The following is a 12,875-nucleotide window of genomic DNA, read 5'->3' as shown; positions in this document are numbered from 1 at the left end:
AGGATTTTTCGTTCGATCGAACGATTAAATCCTTCGAATCGAACGATTCGAAGGATTTGAATCCAACGATCGAAGGAAAATCCTTCAATCAAAAAATCACAGGCAAGCCTATGGGGACCTTCCCCATAGGCTAACATTGACTTCGGTAGGTTTTATCTACCGAAGTAGGTGGTCGAAGTATTTTTTAAAGAGACAGTACTTCGATTATCGAATGGTCGAATAGTCGAAAGATTTTTACTTCGAATCGTTCGAATCGTTCGAATTCGAACGAATTTAACCAATTCGATGGTCGAAGTACCCAAAAAATACTTCGAAATTCGAAGTTTTTTACATTCGAATTCTTCACTCGAATTTTGTAAATCTGCCCCTTAAACTCAACTTAGATTTACCAAAACCCAAATTCTCCAGATTTATTAAATACGAAAACTGGAATGGGGAATCTAAAAGCTACCAAGTTCATATAGAAGTTAGAGTTGTCCTAAACAGGGCCGTAACTATGGTTAGGCAGAAGAGGCACGTGCCTAGGGTGCAAATGTGAAGGGACACCAGGCACTGTATCTCTTCTGCGCCTTGCCCCTAGTTCGGCCGCTTCTTTCCCCACCTGTAGCAGCAATCGCTATCTTCCTAGGCGCGCACAGACACGCACTCTTCCTAAATGCGCACTCTTCCTAGACACACTCTCTTCTGCCCATGCGCGTGTGCACGATCGGCTCATGCGCTTTATCACCCGTGTGCACGCACCTGTGCGTACGCACACTTCTGAAGGGGGCGATGTATTCGGTCGGGTTGCCTTGGGCGCCCGGCCGACTTGGCCCGGCACTGGTCCTAAACCAATTTAAAGCAGTTTTTTTACCAATCAGTTGTAAAAGTTGCTAGACCCATTGCCAGTGATCAGTGGAATACTGATTTGCTGCATTCTAAATTTATTTCATGTTTCTATATCAATTAGTTTTGTGTGCAAGTTTATTTTCATAAATAAGCACATTTGAGTTTGGTAAAATTTCGAGTTTGTTTGAATTTAAAAAACTCAGACTTACAAGTTCACATTTTGATAAGTAGTCCTCCCCGTCTTAGTGACATAAGGGGGGTATTTAGCAAAGGTCAGATTTGAAAGGGAAAAAATTTCACTCAAAATTATTTTTTTTTAAAATGTATTTGTGTAGAGAATGTTTTTAACAAAATACTACACAGGCTGATTTGTTTGGTATTTTTTTACAACTGTCAAGGAATTTTTTTCCTTGACCCTGCCAAAATCTATTCAAATCAATGGGGCTTTTATCTCAGCTTAAATATATGCCATAGAAGTAAAGAAAAGCTCTAGATCAGGTTTTGAGAACAACTTTCATTGAGAAAACTTCATAATAGTCTAGCACTTAAGCTTATGTCAGTTTAATTTCTCAAAGACCTGCATTGAATGTAAAATATAGATATTTTTCTTATAAAATTAAATGGTTAGACTGTATAAATTATCTACAAAGGCATTTATTAGTTTGTCATATAGGGTTAGTAGTTAAATCGGGACAGATTTGCTTTAATTCACACTAAAAAAACAAGAATGCAGCATAAAGGGAAATCTGAGTGTAGTATAGTATCGGTTGTTGTAGTTCCACAACTTCCCAATCTTACTATAGGGCAGGGGACCCCTCACCCGTGAGCAACATTCAGATGTAAAAAGAGTTGGGGAGCAACACAAGCATGAAAAATGTTCCTGGGTGTTTCCAAATAAGGGTTGTGATTGGCTATTGGAAGCCCCTATGTGGACTGACAGCCTACAGGAGACTCTGTTTGGCAGTACATCTGGATTTTATGCAACCGAAACTTGCCTCCAAGCCTGAAATTCAAAAATAAGCACCTGCTTTGAGGCCACTGGGAGCAACATCCAAGAGGTTGGAGAGCAACATGTTGCTCACGAGCTACTGGTTAGGGATCACTGTTGTAGGGTGTCAGGTTACTCCTTACATTCACCATGTGCGTGCTTTAAGTTGGGTACTTACAAACGATTAAACTTTTAAGACAAACTCATCAAAAAAACCAAGATGGGACTGTCAGAGGTTGCTTCATTCTATTGGGAATGTAGAGCGCAGATATATATAGTGAAAAACCTTTTATTACATATAATTCTCCCCTGTGTGGAGATGCGTAAACTCGGAAGAAGCAGGGGAGCTGTAAGTCATAAGCATGATGCATCCCCATGGCAACAAAACCCTTTAAGAGGTAAGAGGCATACTGACTGCCCAAATGAAGCCTCTGATGAAGTCCTAAAGCTACAAAAGGCGAAGGCAGCTGGCGTCATCCCCCAGCGCCACGGAAGTGTTACAGTGTGTGTGAATTCAACTCGGGTCAGAGCCAAACCAAAATACCAAATTCAATCTTGGAAGTAGCACGGGCACTCGAGTAGGAGAGGGGACTTTTTTAAAACTATACAAATGTGAGTGAAATTGGTGGAATTTTATATATATGTAATAAAAGATTTGACACTATATATCTGTTCCTAATAGTATGACGCAACCTCTGACAGTCCCATCTTGGTTTTTTGATGAGTGCATCTTAAAGTTTAAAGGTTTTGTAAGTACCTAACTTAAAGCACACAAGTGGTGAATGTAAGGAGTAACCGGACACCCTATAGTAAGATTGGGAAGTTGTGGAACTACAACAACCGATAATATACTACACTACATATAGATTTCCCTTTATGCTGCATTCTTCTTTCCCTGAGCTTTTTTAGCTCTGACTCATATGGACTTTGACATTGTTAATTTCTACCCGAGGAGAAACGGGAATACAGAGTCGATATAAAAAGGGAAAACCCGGAGACTGTGGTTACGCAATTTTCTAACAAATCTTACTTCACACTAAACCGTTATGTTAATTCGTTTCCAGGGGCGATCCTGGCCCCTCTGCCGCCTGAGGCAGCAGCAGTTACTGCTGCCCCCCCTCCCCCGGAAATTCGCTCTTAAAGTACCAGGAGCAGCATTTTTGCTGCCCCTGGTACCTAGTGGGGCGCTGCCGCCTCATTCGCAAAGCACCCCTGTTCGTTTCGACCCCCATGGACATTTATCTAAATTGCTTGCAATAATTTTGCTACTACTGAAGAAGATGTGGTTGAATAAATACGGCCATCAAATTCAACCTTTCTGCCTAAGTGGCAATGGTATGTGGGAGAAGAGATTTGGTAAGTTTTGGGTTAAAATTCAAAAATGTATTAAAAGCCATAATCACCTTTTTGTATAGTAGTTTGAAGCTGAAAAACATTTACCTACTTCGAATTCATTATAATATGTGCTCTCCAAAATATATGGTTTTGTATTGTTAACTAAGTGCTAAGTTAGGGGCTGATTCACTATGGGTAGAATATCGAGGGTTAATTAACCCTCGATATTCGACTAGGAATTGAAATCCTTCGACTTTGAATATCGAAGTCGAAGGATTTAGCGCAGGAAATTCGATCGAACGATCGAAGGATAATTCCTTCGATCGAACGATAAAATCCTTCGAATCGAACGTTTCGAAGGATTTTAATCCAACGATCTAAGGAATATCCTTCGATCAAAAAAAGTTAGGTAAGCCTATGGGGACCTTCCCCATAGGCTAACATTGACTTCGGTAGCTTTTATCTACCGAACTAGGGGGTCGAAGTTTTTTTTAAAGAGACAGTACTTCGACTATCGAATGGTTGAATAGTCGAACGTTTTTTTACTACGAATCCTTCGATTCGAAGTCGTAGTCGTAGTCGAAGTAGCCCATTCGATGGTCGAAGTAGCCCAAAAAAACCTTCGAAATTCAAAGTTTTTTTACTTCGAATCCTTCACTCGAATTTAGTGAATCAGCCCCTAAGTGTGCTGATTCTGGAGCAGCACCTTGAAAATTCAACTATTTTGCTTGCCTCTGCTCTATACTACATGTAACCTTGTGACTAATTTGACAATTGTAAGCGAGATGGCATTTTTAGGTTTGCACTGATAATGCCAAAGTTAAATAGTTAAATTGAGGTTTTTCTGTGTACTCAGGAGACATTGGGCTTTTCAAATCACCAGATTTTGCACATATAATAAAATGTTTATTATATGTCACTATTATAACAAAAATCTAAATTTTTTTATAGATATTTGCAGAATATTCAAGTCAAGTCAAGTGGATTTTATTGTCATTTCAGCCATATACAGTAAATATCGTACATAGTAGAAATGAAATGACGTTCCTCCAGAACCCCCCGGTGCTATACAACAACTCTAGTACACGGTCATGTTGGGCATTCTATATGCTGTTAAAGAATATAACGTCTTATAGAAGTGGAACTAACACACAAATTCAGATTTGGAAAGCCTACTTTGCCTTGAAAACAAGCAATATGTAATTTTCTTAGGTAAACTGGTTATAATATGCAATTTAAGTATCAGTGCTATTATCTGTGTAGCACCCAGTTTATGCTTAGAGTAACTGATTCATATACATTCTGAAAATGGGTATTGTGTCGGCTAATATTGTTGTACCATCTCTCAAGTTTTTAAATATTTCCACTAGTTTATTGTAATCACTAATACTAATTTATTGTGTGTGAACACAGCTGTTTAAATACTAATGGTTGTTTTGTCAGTTCTCCTCCGGACATTTGTGGCAGGGTTTTCCTGTATTTGGAATTATGCCCCTGATAGATCTAGACTTAGGTCGTTCTGACCTCCAGTCTCTTGACTCTGATAAGATACTATACGTCTGTTCTGAGAGGGCTCATAATTCCTTTCTTTCCTTGTTTGGTATTAAAAAAATAAATAAAAATCATTAAATGTTCACAAGCTGTTTCCTGTGGGGTTGAGCTGCATAGCAGTTATTCACTTAAAAAAAAGAAAAAAAACTTCCTTTTTTTCTTTAAAAGTTTCTGATTCAATTTCAAGGTTTTTTTTTAATAAACACATTTTAATCCATTGCATAGAGACTTGAGGGGTCATTTCCAGCCCCTGGTAGTGCAAGAGCACTAAGGGAAACAAGAGATGACCACTTAGGATGCTCATTTAACATCACTTGCGTCCCTCTGAGTTGGAGATGCAGCTCCTTCTACCTATGGGCAAGTAATAAGTAGAGGTCCCCAGGTGGGATTGCCTTCTTACACTCCCTAACATACACATGTAAACGACACGCAAGGAGGAGGCATGAAGAAGGACTCCTATTTGCCTTCCTTGTCCGCCCATTTATAACCGAGTGAGGCCTAGCACAGTCCGCACCGGTTTCTAGAAGTCCACACAGAGGGGCAAATTCACTAAGCACCGAAGCGCCGAACGCTAGCGTTACTTAGCGTTTGGCATTTTTGTTACTGCGCAAATTCACTAACGAACGCTGGCGTAGTTTCGCTAGTGTTACTTTGCACCCTTACGCCTGGCGAAGTTTCGCTAGCGACGTAACTACGCAAATTCACTAACGCGCGCAGTGTACTGAACGCTACCTTTTACGCTAGACTTCCTTCGCCACCTCAGACCAGGCGAAGCGCATTAGAGTAGATAGGGATTGCTTCAAAAAAAGTCAACATTTTTTCTAAGTCCCAAAAAACGCTGGCGTGTTTTCTACATTATGGGTGATAGGCTGAAAAAGATCGAAATTTTTTTTGGGGCTCCCCTCCTTCCCCCCTACATCTCCTGACTCATGGCAACTTACCTAGACAATGGGCACATGTGTAGGGCAAAATAAAATTTTTATTTGATGTTTTGAAGCTTTTCTAGCCATTTGTAGTGCTGATACGTATTCCTCCATTGAAATTTGAATTTGGCGCCGTATGCAAATTAGCCTTCGCTAGCGTAACTTCGCTTTACTTAGCGAATCAACACTAGCGCAACTTCGCAACCTTATGCTACCCCTGAGCGCAACTTCAGATTTTAGTGAATTTGCGAAGCGCTGGCGAAACTACGTCTGGCGAAGTGTGGCGAAGTGCGGCGAAGTTACGCCTGGCGCAACTACGAATCTTAGTGAATTTGCCCCACAGTGGGCAATATATAAAAAATGGCCTGTTGCATCCTTTTTTGCACTCTTCATGGAGCATTTGTGAAAGCTCACTTTTAAATCCTGAGAATGTGAGCGTTATTGAGCAGTGCTTCAGACTTTTACAAACTTATATAAATGGCTTTGCTATTTAGAAGAGCTGTTATTCAAATTTTTTTATTTAGCAATTGAAATATTAATATATTTGCAGTCTATACTTCTAATAACAGGCTCAACTGAGAATCCACAACCTTATGATTTATTAACCCAGGAAGTGCATAGAGTATGTATAGACAGTTAGGGGTGCTGACTGTATTCGCCTCCAGGGAACCGTTGTGCTGAAGTCCACCTAGCAGTATAACACCGTCTTATACTGCTAATATATCTGAAATATATCTCTACAAAATAAAGGTCTGGAATTCAAAATGTATTACATTATCAAGTTCATTAACACACTATGGGAATTTTCTTTTATACATGAAAGATTCCTGTTAAACATGTGCTACAATTGCTGACGTTCATTTTAAAATGTAATGTCTACTTAGGATCACTATATAATTCTTAGTCTTTATTTTCAATCTTCAAATGGGTTTGTTGAGATAGCCCTTAACGTGTACTTTGTTTTTAAGCAGCAACTTTCATATGCCTCGTCCATTTGCTGTCCAAATTTTTTTTTTCTTTGTATTGATTGGAAATTCAATTGAGAAACATGTTTAGAACCCTGCTTTCTGTAGTAATCATAAAAGTCAGTGGGAAGACAAGAAAATTGAGTTCTAAGAAAACTGCATTTTCCCCTATTTCAGCATAGATGGTCAAATAGTGGTAATTTTTATTGTCAATATTAGCGACTACTTTCCTATGTTAGAATGAGTGACCCATCTGTTGTTGGCCATGTAATATACTCTACTATTTTAATTGATAACATTTATTTTTGAATTTTTCTCCCTCCACATTCCCTGTGTTCTCTCACCTTGTTATTATAATTCCAGTACCACCCTTTATGCTCGCACATTGATGTCATACTTCCCCTGTTTGGACAAGATAAATTGTGCAGTTGACCCCAGCTTAGTCATCTCTAAAGTCAGATACTCGGTCAGCTAATGGAATTGGATTGCTTCAGCTTGTACACACTATGGGGCCCATTCACTAAGTTCGAGTGAAGGAATAGAAGAAAAAATACTTCGAATTTCGAAATGTTTTTTTGGCTACTTCGACCATTGAATGAGCTACTTCGACCTTCGACTACGACTTCGAATCGAATGATTCAAACTAAAAATCGTTCGACTATTCGACCATTCAATAGTCGAAGTACTGTCTCTTTAAGAAAAAACTTCGACCCCCTAGTTCGCCACCTAAAAGCTACCGAAGTCAATGTTAGCCTATGGGGAAGGTCCCCATAGGCTTGGCTATCTTTTTTTGGTCGGGGATAATCCTTTGATCGTTGGATTAAAATCCTTATAATCGTTCGATTCGAAGGATTTAATCGGTCGATTCGAAGGATTTAATCGTTCGATCGAACGATTATTCCTTCGATAGTTTGATCGAACTATTTGCGCAAAATATCGAAGTCAAAGGATTTTAATTCGGCAGTCGAATATCGAGGTTTAATTAACCCTCGATATTCGACCCTTGGTACATCTGCCCCTATGTATGGGTTGAGATTCGGCCAGGATTCAGCCTTTTTCTGCAGGATTCGGATTCGGACAATTCCTACTGTCCGAATCTGAATCCTAATTTGCATATGCAAATTAGGGGCGGGGGAACTGTGAATTTTTGTCACAAACCAAGGAAGTAAAAAATGTTTTCCCCTTCCCACCCCTAATTTGCATATGCAGATTTGGTCTGCGGCCGAATCTTTCGAAAAGGATTTGGGATAATGTATTCGGTGCATCCCTAGTACGTGTATTTTTATGTAGCCCTGTTTCTCTATACAGTATTATATAGCTTTTTAACAGTACGGTAGAAGCACAAACAGAAAGGAAAAACATTGCAATAAGTATATAGTTACTAAGATTAAGAGAGACAGGATGAAGAACATTAGTTGCTTAGTTAGAAACGAATGAAAACGGTTAGATTAATAACCTGGCACCTGCCTGCATGGTTGCATTTCTTGGGAAAAGTGCCTTTTGACCAAAGCATTGGTCTCCAGGGCTGATCTTCATCAGCTAAAGCTTTTGTAGGGGAGAGATCTCTTAAGATCAACCATTTTTAAAAGCCAAAGACCACAATTAAAGGGCAGGTGCGGGGGTGCTAAAACTAAATGCAAATCTAGTAGTTATTCTGCACAAAGAATGTCCATAGTGCAATTTGTATTGAGGGAGCACATTAAGATTAAGTGAAATGTAAATAAAGTACAGTGTGACTGGTCTGGTCAATTTTACTACTAACATAGAAAAGAGGGAGTTGATCAATACACATTCCCTGGTCCCTTGTTTTATTTATAATTTAGTATCTATGTAAGTGCATACATTTTTGTTAAAAGGTAATGATCATAAACAACCACACTACGTCTAAATTGCTTATAATGTTCCTTGACCAATCCCCTCTTCTGTGTAAAACGATCATATTTGCATGTGAACCCCCCCCTCCATCAAGTCAGTGTGATCAGAAATGTGTTTACCTGTTTATCCATCCAACTGTAAGTCCTACTTTGGCCAACTCTTTTGGTACCTGAGCCAGTTTAATAATCTCATGGAGGCCCCTTGATGACCTGTTTATTTAATGGGATTTTCCAACACTTCAAACCAATATTTTAGTAAACCACAGCCATAAATTGTGTTTCAAGTTTAACTTGGCTGTTAAAATACCTGAATAATCGTTGTTCCACACTGCATATTGTCAGAAGTGCTATAAAAGAATAATGAGGTCTGCATCACTAAATTGTCAGCAGTCCCATATTAAGTAATGACTCTTAGCAAAGTCAAATCAAATATTACAAAAAATCCTGATTTTATTTAGTATGGTAACATGCTCACAATTATTCAACCAAATTTTTGCACGTTGGAATTCTTTCCGGGCAAAGTATACAGATTCTAATATAGGCAGGTTGTTTTTGTGTTATTCAAACTGAAATCTCTCCAGATTTTTTTAAGCTGCTCATCAAGTAGGAAGAGATAGAAAATGTATACACTGAGCCTATAAGACTTCCCGCAGTGCTTATTAATCCTTTATGGATCATTTGAAATGTTTCTAGTTTATTTAAGCTTTGCTATCAGACTGTTCCTGCAAAGATGAGGAGAAAGGGGGTAAGAGAACGTGATCATGCTTTGAATTTTTAAAAGTTATCTCACTTTCAAGCAAAAAAAATTGCTTTTCTGGTCCATCAACACTGAGCTAATTGAGTTTTTCTGTTGCATTAATACAAGCTTGACATATATCCCAAAAGATAGTGTTGCCGATTTACTACACTACATTGTTTGCTAGTTATACATTTTAATAAAATAATATTTTAACTTGGTTAAAAGGTGACCATAATTCTTAGTGGATATATATATATATATATATATATTTAGGTATAGAAAACCAATTCTGAACCCAAAGTTAACCCAATGTAAAAAAAAAAAAGGACCCCAACTAAGTCTCTACCACAAGAGTTGCCAGTCTGTGTAGCTTCAGGGTAGTTGAATAACTGGTTTTAAAATATTTATTCTAAGAAGGTAAAAAAACAGAATTTGCCTAAAATTACTTTTCTTTATGAAATGGAAATCAGGGTGCTTAAAACACTTATGAGCATTTATCATTGTCTTCGATGGACCGCAAAGCTCGCCATTAAAGGTGGTCAATGGAAAAGTGCATCTATATTTGTTTCAGCCTATGTGGGGCCAAATTGAATGCACCACAGGGGTCCATCAGGAGTGAGGTCGGTTCAGCTAGCAGCAGACTCGATTTTCCAACCAACACAATCAACACGAATGGATACCATTTGGAAAATCTGAATCTATTTAGCCCCATGCCTAGAGTAATGCTCTGTCCGTTTAGTCGAAAAACTGAAGTGGCCAAACATTATGTCTCGGTTTATTGACGCCCTGTTTTGATTGTGTTTTCAGTCTATATTAAATGAATGGTTTGTACACATGATTATGTCTTTAATCAATATTGCATATAAAACAAAAATCAAACTTGATTATCTGCTCCCTTACCTACAATAATTACAATCTTAATAACAAGACTTATGGGGGCTTATTTATTAAAGCTCAAATTTTTCTGGTTGGTCTTTTAAAAGGGAAAACTCAAATGTTTCAAGATTTTATTATACCCCAAAGCTGCTAAAAGTCAATTTGAAGATATCGTGGTCTGCACTGGGTTTCATACAATAATCCGAAAAATTCAGGGGTTTCGGGCGATAACTCAAAAAAATCAAGCGATTCGCAAGTCGAATCCAAAAAAATTGCACAATTAGAGTTTTTTTATGATTTTATCGAGATTTTATCTAGATATTTCAAGTTATTTTATTAATAAATAAGGTACAATCGTGGATAGGAATTTGGTTGAGTTTGTTTTATTGACTTGAATACATTGCTCCCTATGTGGCAGGTGCCACATTTTGACCTGAAGATGTAACTTTTTTTCTTTTTTTTTCTGAAATTTTAATCATAAGCTTTAATTTGATTAGAACATTTTTACCAGAAATCCATTGTTGTTTATCTCGGGGAATCTGTTTTTATATACATGTAGCACTAAGTATTATTTAGAGTTGAGCAGTTAAGGAAGATTAAGGCACTTCACACTTTGCTGCGGCTTTGCATATTACCTAGCTTTTGTGGTTAACCTTTGATGGATTTCTTTTCTCATACCATTCAGTGGTTAGACAAACCATTCATGCAAGCTAAAGGTTAATGTCATTTCTAAATAGCTGTCAATGTAATAAGTGTTTTCTCCCAGGGGAAGAATGTTTTATCGGTTATATAAAAGAAGGCATGACAGAAAGTTTATTATTTAGATATGATGAGTTGGGCAACTCCTGACAAATAATATAGGCAAAACATCAACGCTTGTTTACAAAGTGTCTGTAGATTTTTTTCTCCTATTTGGCTTGATTTAGGATAAAGCAGAGTTTTTTTATTTCCTCTCTAACTTGTAGGAGTGCTTAATACATCTGGGTTTAACGTATTTTCATATGATATAGATTACTGTATCAATGTTTGTTTGTTAGTTGAGTTTCTTCCAGGCTCTATGGGTTTCTTATGGGTTTAGAATGAAATTAAGTCTAATGGAAATGTTTGTAATGATGGAAAATTTGATTGGAAGCTTTGTAAAGTGCTTCTTAATATGTTGTCATAATATAAAGTATAATACCGTTTTTGTGTATGCGAACCTTATGTAAGACCTTTAGGTTGACAGTCATATATATGGATAAAATTAATGCAGTCTGCAGTGTTTGTTTTTTTAAAACCAAGCAACATACTCGCACAGAAACTGGTACATACCTAACACCCCTAACATCAACATCTAAGAGCAAGCAAAGCAATATGGTCTATGCTGACAAAGGTAATGAAGCATGGACAGATCTATACATTGAGGAGGCTAAACAAACGCACAGCAATAGTGGGGGTAACTCCTCAATAGCAAGACTCCACTTACTATCTACGGAGCACTCCCCTGATGTCAGTATAGTTCGTGCTTGGAATTAAAATAAATTGTTTTTGAAGAAGATCCTTTTTATCAAGCTGCATGAACCATCTCTAAACAGAGGAGATGGCCTACAACCACAGTCTGTGATCCAGATGTAGCATCTAGTGGTTTCCATAGTGGTTTCACAAAAAATTCCATCAGCAGATTAAGGGAAACAAATAAATAAAGTTCTAAATGTGTGTTTATTCTGAGAGGACCTTTATACACTATAAATACACTATATGGCTACAAGTGTCTGAACACCTGCCCGTCCAACATCTCATTCTCAGAGATTGGATAGTATTATAGATATTGGACTTTGTTGCTGTAACAACCTCCACTCAAGTCCAACCAACATTGTTTTAAAATGTAACCACAATAGCATCAATGTAGTTGGGCTTGTAGTCTGCATTTACAATACGCAAGCCAGTACACCTTTGGCTTCCCAAGAAACGTAGCACCAGTGTTTAGGAGGGCTCAATCAAGTCTTCAATTGAGTTGTTGTCAGGGCTCTGTGCAGATGAGACTATTGTTTCCATTCCCTTCTCGGCAAACCCATTGTGTTCAAACCTCACTTTGTGCATGGGGACATTGCTGTGCTAAAAATAGTCGTCTTCAAACTGTTGTAGCAAATTAGGAAGCTTGATATCATCAAGAATGTACATTGTAGTCTTAAGGTTTCCTGTAAATGGAACCAGAGGCTGTAGCCCACATATTGGAAAACAGTCCCAAAACATTACTTCTCCTGCACCAGAGGAGAAAGCGAATTGTAATCAACCAAAAGTGACCTGTATTCAAACACTAAACTTTACAATAATTAAAAGTAAAACTGCTGCCATCTCTGAGAGATATTTTGTAGAGATATATTTATTCCCAGCATGCCACACACAATTCTGTAAGTAACGTGTGTACAACTAATAAATGTCATACTTTAAGAGAAAGTGTCTGTTTTTTATGCCACAATTATCATTACTTATTCATGGAGGCCCAGGATGGTTCAATACCCATATCTAGCCCTTGGGATATTCATCCAATTTCTCTTTAATGGGGGGGTGATAAATATACAGAATACCTACAATTCCCAGTTCCACAGAAAGCAGACTTTATAGCACTGTATAGCCTGCTGCGCTATAGTCAACAAAGTACCCAACACAGCTAGGGGGCCCCAAATCAGTAATGCCTCCCCTATAGCGCCATTGATTTTGAAAAGAATGATTCAAGTTTTATTAGTGTTTGTGCTTTTCATGATCTGTGCTATTTTCCATTTGTCCATGCACAGAGTGACAAGGCACCATCTTTGT

At 38.0% G+C, this 12,875-nt stretch overlaps 1 pseudogene; it reads left to right on the top strand.

Annotated features, from left to right (window-relative positions):
• LOC108707448 overlaps nt 1–12,875 on the top strand; it is a 173,861-nt pseudogene that overhangs the window by 89,885 nt on the left and 71,101 nt on the right.

The sequence above is a fragment of the Xenopus laevis genome, chromosome 2L (assembly GCF_017654675.1).
Source record: "Xenopus laevis strain J_2021 chromosome 2L, Xenopus_laevis_v10.1, whole genome shotgun sequence".
NCBI classification, from domain to species: Eukaryota; Metazoa; Chordata; class Amphibia; order Anura; family Pipidae; genus Xenopus; species Xenopus laevis.
This window is presented reverse-complemented; position numbering and strand designations above follow the sequence as displayed.